Genomic DNA, 12119 nt, shown 5'->3' with positions numbered 1-12119 from the left:
ACTGCTGCTTTAAGTCTCATAAACCTAGCAAGAATACATGGGAAGTGCAATTATTACCTTGAAAACATGGAGAGTTTGTAGTTCTTCTCCTGCTTACATTTTCAGAGTCTGGTTCCAAATTACAACATAAGCAGCTTGAGGCTTACCTCCCTGGAGGAAAGATATGTTCCCATCTGCCACATTGTTCAATTTGAGGGGGTCAATTTATGTTATACAGTATACTATGTTGTACACCAACAGTACCATGTAATGATCCTTTCTGGACCCGTGCAACACTGGAATATTGAATACCATGCTGCTGTTCTCATTGGTATAATATGATTGATAGGGTGGGCGAGGTAGGGAGGAATCATGTACAATTCATTCTCCATTTTAGGCAAGACCATGAACCGAGTTTCTGAGGTCCTTAAAGATTACAGGGTTATTATCAAAAAAGTAAAAGAATTATCAATGCTATATATAAATGTCAATGTTATTTTCAGAACAGATATTACCATTGCAATATACTGATTTTAATACTAACCAAAGATTTCTGGGCAAATTCTCCTTCATCAATAAAGGATAGAGTTGTCATTGCTGTCATTTTCTACGGGGTAAGCACGTCCTGCATCTGCTTGTCTCCTCCACAAATGGCTCATATATCTAGAAAAGGTGAGGTCTTCACTATGGGAATAGGAAGATTGTAAGTCTTCATTATCAATGTAGGACAGGTAATTTTAGATCCCAAGATAATCTAACAATAGAGAGATGATGGTGTTTATCGTCTTAGGCTGTTGGTGCATGAATATTTTTAATCATAAACCTAATCCTGAATATCTTGGGACTGCAGCAGAGTTCCAGGATTTCATTTCCTAATGTCTTAGTTACAGCTATAAATCTCAAATAAATACAGTAATTACAAAGAAACATCAGCAGCTGGGGTAATTAAATACTATTTGCCTCTGCTATGCTGAGACTTACATTAAGCAAAATGTGTGCTCTTCATTACAAAAGAATTCTTTACAGGTAAATGTTCTATAGTAGCAATGAGAGATGTTGCTCCTTCTGCCAAAAGGAGCAACTTACCAGGGAAGATACCATCCCTGGGGTCTCTGGATATCCAAATAGAGATGCTCAAGCTCAAATGCGAAAGATAAATGGGACATGAAATTTTCCTGCCCCTGGGGCTCCACTAATCAGATGATTGGGCACAAAGATGGGTCTTCTCTTCTCAGACTGAAAACGTATTTGCAGAAAATCAACCAAGTAATAAAAAAATATTTATTGGAGACAAACCACCACCATCATCATCAACTACAAATACTTATTTTAAAAATGTGTGTAACACATATATTACCAGGATTAGGCCACAGAAGAGCAAAACTCTAGATTGTAATAAGGGAAACTAAATATGATACAAAGATAGTAACACATGCATTTCAACAGAAAGTACTATACAGTAAGAGGTAAAGGGATAGCCACGTTAGTGGGTATTACTCTAGAGTCATGATACATTTAATGAGAGTATAAGAACTGATCTCTGTGCTTAGGGAATCACAATTTACTTGGGGGATGAACTAAACATAAAATAATAAGAGGACAATAGGAAACTATAAAGAGCCTAGTTACAGATGTGGAATGAAGACCTGTGAAGACTGGAAAGAAAGAGAGCAGGCAACATGATGTCAATGGTCAGGGATGGTTCCATGGAGAAGAGAGGATGCTTTATGAATCCTTTAAAGTCAGAGACCATTTGAATAAGTGAAAAGGATAGGGAGAGTTCAAGTTTTCAGGTAAAAATCTCTTCAGTTCTGGTAAACTTTGGAGAGTTGGTCAGCAAATCACTTAATCAACACCAGCATTCTGATGGAGGAATTGGACTATTTTGAATGGGAAATGAACAGGTCATTATGTCTATAACTTCAGGTTCTACTGATGGGCACACTCTTGGGTTTGGCAGTTATCCTTTTGTTCGTTCAGTAAACACTGACTAAATACCTGGTATATGCTAATATTATGCTAGGCTACATAGGCAAGACAAAATACATATCAAGGATATGGAAAAGTTAATAGGTTTAATTACATACAATGTGATCCATGTTCTCACAAGGGCAAATATAGAATGTTAGAGGAACATAGAGAAGAAACCCCAAACTCAGACTTGGGAAGTCAGGAAAAGTTGGGTTGTGGAAGATAAACAGTGTTTATCTGGGACAAGGGACATGGGATTGTAGGAAGCATGGGCATGAATAATTTGGGTAAAAAGCCTACTTGGCTAGGTTTCAGAATCCAAAGTTGTTCTTTTTGGCTGGAATGAAATCAATGAGACCAGTGATATAGGCCAATCCCAAATGGTAAAATACTTTTAAGCAATGATAAGGAATTTAAACTTTGTCCTGAGGACAGTGGAGAGTCCATGAATAAACTGGGGATGGACATGATTGCATCTGTTTTGAAACATCATCCAGGCTGCAGTGTGGAGAATGGATTGGATGCTCCAGGGTCAAAGCTGATGTTATCATAGCATTTTCATAACCACCAAAAATGAGAAAAGGAAAAACATGTGTTGTCCAGTCTCCTCTGTCCCTGCCTATTGTCTGCCTCTTGACTCAAGATTGCAAACTTTATCCTTAGAGGCATGAGATTCTGATCCTCAATATCTACAAAAAGGTTTTTCTGATTCTATCTGGTTCCACCCAGCAATTGATAGGTGACTGCTCAAATTTCTGTCTGCTCAAGTACTAGCCTGATCCAAAAGGAGGCTACTTGCTAACACATATAGCAGTCATATAATTCAGCACAATTATGTTGTGGAGGGCAAAACATTAGGGAATTAAAGTGATTCAATTTAATATCTGCTGAAAGCTTTGATAAAGGTTTATGTGGCTGTTCAGAGAAATCACATGTAGTAAGATTGCCATTGCCATAACCACTGAAGAACACTTGGTATTTTGACAAAATTAAAATGCCCTCTCAGGAAAGGCTCTATTCTTCCCCTGAATAACTTTTTAGGTCTTGAGGTAAAGGCAAAGGATATGTGTGGTGAGAGATTATGTTCATATTATACACAGCTCTTAGCTTGTATTCCAAATTTCTTTTTTCTTTTCTTTTTTCATTTCAGTCAGTGTAAGAACAAAATTGATCTAACTTCACAAATTGTGCTTCTAGCAAATTTTAAAAGTACTTAAAACGTTATCTTTGAAAATGAGATAATAAAATGGGACATCTGCACATTATTTTTATTCTAGGTTTCTGAAATAGTAAGCATCCCAGCAGCCTTCCAGGTTAATAGAATCTATGTGTGATTGCAGCTACTTAATATGCATAATTAATTAAGAGCTGATCCCAATCATCATGCTGCCAGATATAAATACTATCTGGGAAGGGTTGTTTTATAAGATGACAAGTCTAATAGTGCAAATGTTGCAACATCATTCAGAGGAGGAAGGAACCCATTCTGGAGTTTTACTAAAAATAAGATGCTTGCACCAAGAAAGGAAATTATAAATGCATATTCTACCCACCTAAGTTGGCCATCCATTCCATTCCAAAGAGGAGCACTCATTTCCAAACCACTCTCTGAGATAAAAGGAGCTGCAATTGAGTAAGAATAAGAAATTGATAGATCTTCTGTTATTTGGATAAATGATCCTTTCTCCTTTCCTTTCATATAATTGCACTACTTAAATTGAATAAACAAGAAGTTAGTGGATTAAACATTAATAAGAGGGCCTATGAAACAAAGGTTACATCCTGCAATATTTAATATGTATTTCTTAAAACAGACATACACACTTAATTTTACTCTATGAACAGATTATTTTCAGTGCATTTTGGGAGCTGTATTATTGTTTTGATCCATTACTTTGAGGTTCTTATCCTAACTACATGGAACTATCTAAACAGAAAGAAACATCATCTTGAAAAGAGAAGATAGTAAAAGTTTATATCTGCTATTTAGACACAAGAAAAAGCTGTTTATTGGAGGGTATATCCCATGAAAAGCAATTTATTTCTAGCATGGCAAGGATACTAAACTTCCTTATTTTTGGCACATTTAATCCATGTTTGGAAGCTAGACCAAAAATGGAATACTTTCAGGGGAAGAGGAATTGAAGTGGATAAATCACTTTTGAGAATTTTGCAGCAATACAGGTGAGAGATGGTGGTGGGAGAATAGGAGATGGTGAGAAGTAGGTTGATTCCAGATACACTAAGAAAGTCATGGTGCAAGAAAAAGAGAGGACTCAAGGATGATTCCAGCATTTCTTAAGCAGTTGGATAGTAGTGGTGCTAATTAAAGAGTTGGGGAGGGGCACCTGGTGGCTCAGTTGGTGAAGGGTCTGACTCTTGATTTCGATTTCGGCTCAGGTTGTGATCTCAGGATCTGTGCGATCAAGCCCGGGTCAGGCTCCGCACTCAGTGGGGAGTCTGCTTGACACTCTCTCCCTCTCCCTCTGCTCCCTCCCCTGCTCAAAGGCATGTGTGTGTCCTTTCTCTTCTCTCACCCTCTCTGTCTCCAAAATAAGACTTGAGAGAGAGAGAGAGATGGGGAATATTTGTGGATGGGATAAAGGCTGGAGGAGAGAACACTTGAATTCTGCCCTGCCATCCCTGCCTTTCTCTTGTTCTCCCTCCCTACTTCGTTCTTAGCCTTCCTTCCTTCCTTTTTTCCTTCCAAGCAGCAAGGGAAGGCAATTGGGCAGTCAGGAGCCTTCATGGCTGAGTATCTTAGGGGGTAAGAGGCCTTACTGGGCTGAGGTTTACCTTAGGAGGTTGTGCAGAGGCAGCCTGGTGGGATCAAGAGTTTGGCTACATGAGCAGGATTGAGCCCATGAGTAAATATACTGGTGACACGAGGAGCCAGGTTTCTTACTGTTGGAGAATTTACAAATATGGAAAAGAGGAGAGCTAAGTGGACCCTGTGGTGTTGGGAATGCAATCAGAGGTGCCTGTGTGAGCTCATGGCTTCTGTGCCTGTACACACACACATATCTACACACATCATATGTATACACCCAAATGTATATATGTGTATGTATTTACATATGTGTGTGTATATGTACATATATTTCCTAGATCTGCCCAATGCCCGCACTAAAAAAATACAAATAAAAGCCACACATTTTCCCCACATACAGCTATATTGTGTAGTAACTGGAATACTGTTCAGAGCAGCGGCTAGGTTTAAACACTACAACAATATACAAAGAAAGAACCTAGTTAGCAATGATGCCCCAGTAGCAATGGACATATCTTTGTTTCTAAATATCACTCTTCACTAAAACACTAAAACATTCCTTAAAGAACTGACTCTCTCTAGGGCTGGACAGGGAAAAGAGTAAGACGAACTTAGAACACCCTTTTGTATCAGAAAGTAAGGAAGTGCTCATAGAATAATGGGGCTATGTCAAAGAGACACAAAGACCTTCCTGAAGAGGCTTCCTGTGGTCAAGTCTGAGTCAACTTGAACATCAAAATAAGTAAGGACAACAGTGGATTATAATTCATTAAATAATAGAGGAATACATGAATTCACACTGATATAAGTAAATGGCCAAAAAAGGAAAAAGCCTCTTCACAGGGGAATGCCAAGTAATAAATGTAAAAATAATAACAAAATTAAAGAAACACCATTTGTTAACCATCATCATAATAATTGATTCAGGAAAAAAAAAACATGGATGATGCTAAAGCTAGTGGGCAAAAGTGGGATGGGGAAGGGGATTTTATCATAGTCTTAAAATATCTCTTTGTGATACATAATTACTAAGAGGGAAGTATAATTTCACAGTGGGGAAACCTAATAGAACCTTCTTCATCAATAAATCAAAGTTAAAATATGAGGAAATGTCAGACAGACTCATATGCAAACTCATTCTACAAAATGACCTACCTGTAACCTTACAGGTCATAAAGGGAGGAAGGTCAGAATCACTGAGGAGAATACAGAAATGTATGCGGCAACAGAATTCAACATGTGATCCCAACTGGGTCCTTCTGCTATCAGATGCTATCAACATCACTGGGATAGTTGGAGAAATCTGAATGGGATTTTTGGTGAAGGGTATTCAGTTCTTTACACTCTTCAACTATTCTATTCTTTAAGTTTGAAATTATTTCAGTATTAAAAGTTAAAAAAAGTTATGTTTTGATAGGTATGTGTGTGGTAGATAATGAGTGGGAAAGTCATTTTTTTAAAATTATTTCTAGTTTTCTGGATTTTTGTGTGTGTGTGTGTGTGTTTTGTTTTGTTTTGTTTTGTTTTGTTTTTTAGGCCTCATATATTTTACACAAGGCAGTCTAAAAGTGGATGGTGTTTTCTCAGTTTATTTTCCCTCAACACCACTAAATGAGATCTGCAGACCAGAAGCAAGGCCATCACTAGGGAACCTATGAGAAATGCAAATCCAAGGGCCCCAGTCCATTCCTGCTGGCTGAGATTCTTTGGGGACTGATTGGGGTCTGTGTTTCACCAAGCTCTCCAGGTCACCGATGCTTACTGCAATTTGAGAAGCCCTACTTAACACTGGATAGGGAATAGCTTTTCATTAAAAACAAACAAACTTCTAGCTTTATTTACTTATTCTTGTTTTTAAGCTGATACCTACATAAAGAAAAATATTCTAAGGGAGATTATATATATATATATATATATATATAATTTTTTTTTAAGATTTTATTTATTTATTCATGTGAGACACAGAGAGAGAGAGAGGCAGAGACACAGGCCAAGGCAGAAGCAGGCTCCATGCAGGGACCCCGACGTGGGACGTGATCACAGGTCTACAGAATTAGGCCCTGGGCTGAAGGCAGTGCTAAACCACTGAGCCACCCAGGCTGCCAGGATATTTTTATTCAATATTTTTTATTTTAATAGTTCTATATATTAAAAAATAGTTCTACATACATAGTCTTCCTAATATATATTGAAATAGATAGCACATCAAACCTGCAATTTCACAGATAAAACTGGTTGAAGAAATTATTTACATTTAAGAGTGAGTCCATTTAAATAAAAATATTAGGGGGATGCCTGGGTGGCTCAGTGGTTGATTGTCTGCCTTTGGCTCAGAGCATGATCCCAAGGTCCTGGGATCAAGTCCAACACCGGGCTCCCCTTGGGGGCCTGCTTCTCTCTCTGCCTGTGTCTCTCTCTGTGTTGCTCATAAATAAATAAATAAATAAATAAATAAATAAATAAATAAATACATAAATCTTTAAAAAATAAAAATATTAGATAAATAATAGGACAGGTGGTTCACAGACAACGAAACAATCGTGAGGGTGGCTGACAAATGACAAAAGCTTGGGGGATGCCAATTTTATTAATCAGATTAACTAGTTATTTGAAAGAGAAAGTATGTAGGAAAGACATATTAGCACGGTAGTGGGAGGAGAGTTGGGAAGACTTGGGGTTGGGGGGGTGCCATTGAGTCTCTAGGTCCCTGAAATCTGATACAACATGTTAGTAAGTGGGGGATAGAAGATGAGGAGGGCCACAACATGGGATATGGAAGAAAAGAACTTTCTTTCTTCTTGGAGCTGTGCAGGCCTGGCCTGGCTTTGGGGAGATAGTGGTCAGCTTTCTTCTCGGCGGTGGACAGCGAGCTTGCACGAGGAAGGGACAGATCTTTGTAGATGTCTCTGCAGCTAAGACAGACGCTCATTAGAGGATTGATTTGGGTACCTACTATTGCAAATGCTGCCCAGGCATCCCCAAAGACATGATGGCATCCCCAAAGACTGACAGATGAGAATTAAATGACAAGCAGGGCCGGCAGGTAGGAATCCTGTTTTTCTGCAATAATAGCTTAAAGATTTAGCAAACAAAAGCATTTCCCTGGCTTCCATTTTACATCACAAGTGTTCATAACACCTTTGAAGATGAAATGCCCCAAGTCTGCAGAAGAGCTGGCCCTTCCTGAAAGTGATGCCATCAGTGCCTTTGAAGCCCTGTCTTTTCCAGGGCCTTACCATTCTGGGTTTCATGCAAACAAAAGCTTTCATAAAGTTCTCCCAAACCTCCCTGGAGCCATCCTTATTACTCTGTGTGCTGAACAATAATCTCAGCTCGGAAAGCAATCTTTTGCTGAGGCAGGAATCACGTGTCACGAGTGCTTCTGAGCTCCAGACAGAGCAGGGGGACTTCCGACCTCCCACTGCAATGTGTGGACTGAATATGGAAAAACAGAAACCGTGACTTGACTGTTGTAAGGCCAGTTCATTTTAAGGTTCAGATGTTTCTCCCACCCCGACTCCCCAATAACAAGACCCAAAAACCCAAGCTGCTCACTTGAAAATTAACTGCTCCAATTTGGCTAATGTATCTGAATGCCCTTTAGAGGAGTGGCATTTTTATTCCTCAAGGTCAGCTAAACTGTGTAATTAGAGTTTCAGGTTTGTGACTACACCAAGAACCGCCAGGCTGGGTCAGGCACAGCCACTAACTAGCTGCGAGGCTTAGGTGGATGCTGTCTATCTTTTCTGGGCCTCGGTTTCATCCTTTTCAAGACAGAAGTTTCAACCAGATAATTGATGACTGCCCTCCCACCGTAAGAAGCTGTGTGCCAGCACCTTTCCAGAGGTGCTGTCAACTTGTCTAGTGTGTCAGGTGCAAGAAACTGGGGCTCAGGGAAGGAAATGGAGAAGATATTTATGTCTCACACACACAGAGGAAGGATTTATGCATGTCTGGTGGTAACTGTCCAAAGTCAAACTGTACAGAGTCCTCTGATACAGCAGGCACTTCCTTGTGAGCAATGAATAAATGAATGTTAACAAAATGGAAGAATAATTCTGGTCATAGAAGTGGCCTCTGACAATGTGCAGGTGGATAATAGCATCTTATTATCCAAGGCATTATTCAAAATAGTAACCTGAAAGCTTTTTTTGTCTTGTTTTCTTTCTTAAAGCTTCTTTGATTTGTCCTTGTATCTAAAAAGACTCAGCCAGTATCTGCCTGTTTACTTTGTACCCTAAGGAAATGTGAGTTTGTGTTCATTCTGCTTAAACACATTGACATTTTGTGTTTGCTGACTGCTCATTCTCATGAGGGGTCAAGGTGTATGCAGTCTTTAAGGAATCAAGTGCAAGGCCCTCCTTCCTTGAAAGAACTTGAAGCCTGAGTAAGGAACACAAATCCTGTTTGTAAGCCTTTTCTACAATTTCAGGAATTAATCTCTTCCTGCCTATTATTTTGGAATTGGTATTCCCTGCTTTTAGCTCTTTAAAGAATATGTATTTATTCATCTATCCATTCATTTGTAAATAATTAGTTCCAGTTTGGTGCCAGCCCCTGGGCAGCATCATGGGTATAAAAGTGACTCTGCCACAGACCCTGACTCTGAGAAATCACTGTTGAGTTTGGGAAGAAGTCATGTAAACAACTCATTAAAGAACTATATTAGTCAGGATTCTTGGTTTGCTTATGACAGAAACTCAACTTCAAACAGCTCAGGCATACGGAGGAATTTATTACATCAAGAAAAGAAAGAGGGGCAACCAACATTCAGATTTTTTATTTTAACATAAAAGTCAGAATTTTTGTCTTTTTTTTTTTTTAATAGGGTATTCTAGAAAGACTGGCTTGCATTTCTGGAAGAAAACTATAAGTTATAGCTGAGGAGTGGGTCCCCTTATATATGGCACAAGTGCTTTCTCCCTGGCCCCAACCCACCACTTGTACTGTGTTTGCATATGTAATTATACTCAGCCCTGGTCACTCATTTGTGCCTCTTCTTTCTTCTCCATAAACATCTGAATTATCAGACCCTTGGATCAGAAGGTCAAACTGGAGGTGGGACGACTAGTTGGTAAGTTATTGCAACACTGCCTTGAAGAAAAGATGATAGCAAAGCAGATGGAGAGTCAAGAATAGTGGCAAGATATTTTGGTCATGGTGACAGAACTTGGTCACTGGAGGATTACATATTTTTACTTCTTCAAAAATATTTTTGGAATCTTCTGGATTTATTTCTTTTATGTATTTATTTCACACTGTTTATAGAAATCGTTCAGACATTATGTATTATTTTTTTCTCAAGGAATAAACCAGGATCCTGGACAAAATCAGTCACAGGTGGTCCAGAGGGGGACTGGCTAAGCATCCTTCAAACAGTAAGCTGGTCTAGGCCCAGGTCCAGTCCAGGGAGACTTGCTAAAGGAGGTGGAGGCAGCTTTTCTGACTTAGGGAAGCAAAGTCAGATCCAGAGACTCAGATGTCAGGCACAGTATCAGGGGTTCAGGTAACAACAATCCAAGGCCTTGGCTTTAAGGTCAGTGACACATCAGAATCTGTTGAAGAGTCTAAGTAATTAATATTCATGATATAGTGTGTGTGTGTGTGTGTGTGTGTGTGTGTGTGTGAAATGAACTGACCTTCCCTTTTCACCTATTCCTGCTCCCATTTTGACCCCCGTTCCTACAACCTCTACACTTCTCTTAGGACTGTCTAATAGAGACTTTGGCATTACTGCTATTTGGTTTCCAGACATATTTTCTCTTGATTTCTCTGTTCTAGCTAGATTTGGGCCCATGGATTCCCACTATCTTGTATGTATTCTGTTTCCCTCTAGTATATTGTCTCCTGGGATCTTGCTGGGTCTTGGACCCAGACAGTTCCAAAATGTGGATATGAGTAACTTTGTCTTGAGCAATCAGAAAAGACTTCACGTAGGTTGAGGTGACATGCGATGGGGGCTCTGAAGATGAGAACAATTCAAGGTAGAGATGAGAGAGGACACAAGGTACTTTAAAGAAAGAAAAAAAGTATGTGTATAAGGCATAGTTTATTTGGGGAACTGTGAGAAGCTTATGTCAGTGGAGCAAATGGTGAGTAAAAGGTGAAGTCCAGGTTTAGTCTGCAGTGGGGCGATTTCTCTTCTATTAATTGTTTCACATGTAAATGACTCTCCCTGGTTGATGTCCAGACCCATTGGAAGATAACTGTAATAGTAGAAAAGAATGTCTCAGTTCTGATAGGACCACATGAAAGAGTCTTGAATCCTCTTCAAGAGTATTTCCTGAAGAGCAGGTCTCCTCAAAAATTTTGGGGGGTGGGAGAGGGGGAGAGCGAGAGAGAGACAGAGGGAGAAGGAGAGAGAGAATCTTAAGCAAGCAGGTTCCACACTCAGCATAGAGCCCCACTCAGGGCTCGATCTCACAGTCTGAGATCATGACCTGAGCTGAAATCAAGAGTTAGTCATTTAACCAACTATGTAGTCCTCCCCCACCCAAGACTTTTTATGATTCTTTCCACTGTTTTCTGAATCTATTGGTCAAAGATTTCTTCTTTCCAGCAAATATCTGATTTTAAAAAACATTTTAGGTAGAATAAAAAAAGTTTCCAAAAAGTTTAGAGGGTCCTTTAAGGGTTTAAATATTTTAAACTTATTTTAAATCTATACATTAATTTCAGAACATGGGAAATTACCAATAATAGTCCCACCATCTTAATATACTACTTAAGGTTGTAGAGTATTTCCAGTCTTTTTTGCATGCTCAGTGATTTTTTTTCTGAACTAAAATGAAATCATTTTCTATATGTGATATTTTTATCACTTATATTCTTAAATTTTTAATTGACAGTAATGTAAACATCTGAGAAAAAAAAAACTTTGGCTCCATTGTACATTTTTTTTCTCAAGTATTTGAACAAAAAATGCTTGGATTTTTAAAGTTGGACTTCTGGAAAAGTCATGGGAAATGGTGTAATGTTCCAAGTGGTTCAGAATAAAATATACCTGAAGCTTAATATCAATTTTTGTCAATTTTAGATTTTTAAAAGAGATTAGCTGGCACTAGAATTTAATTTATCCTGGCTGTACCACCCATTATCTGCGTGATTTTGGACAAATCATTTAACCTGTTGTGCCTCAGTTCTCTCATTATTAAAATGAAAATATAATAATCATCATCATAATAATAATATAAGAATTTAGTAAATTAATAGTGTTTGGAACAATGCCTATCACATAGTAAATATCAAGGTTAGTTACATGTATTTTAAAAAGTTTTACCTCAGACATCTCAGGAACTATTATGTGTATTACACTATTGCTGAAAGTAATTAAGTTTCAGAGTAAAAATGTGTATTACACTATTGCTGAAAGTAGTTAAGTTTCAGAGTAAAAATTTGA

At 38.5% G+C, this 12119-nt stretch overlaps 1 long non-coding RNA gene across 1 annotated transcript in view; it reads right to left on the bottom strand.

Annotated features, from left to right (window-relative positions):
- Positions 1 to 529: 529 nt before the first annotated feature.
- LOC144295685 (uncharacterized) overlaps positions 530 to 12119 on the bottom strand; it is a 30654-nt gene continuing 19064 nt past the window's right edge. The window contains exons 2-3 of the long non-coding RNA XR_013362763.1: positions 3504 to 3573; positions 530 to 663 (exon numbers count right to left, since the gene is read on the bottom strand). This is a non-coding gene — a long non-coding RNA (uncharacterized LOC144295685). The remainder of the gene's footprint in view (positions 664 to 3503; positions 3574 to 12119) is intronic.

The sequence above is a fragment of the Canis aureus genome, chromosome 24 (genome assembly GCF_053574225.1).
Source record: "Canis aureus isolate CA01 chromosome 24, VMU_Caureus_v.1.0, whole genome shotgun sequence".
Classification (NCBI taxonomy): Eukaryota; Metazoa; Chordata; class Mammalia; order Carnivora; family Canidae; genus Canis; species Canis aureus.
This window is presented reverse-complemented; position numbering and strand designations above follow the sequence as displayed.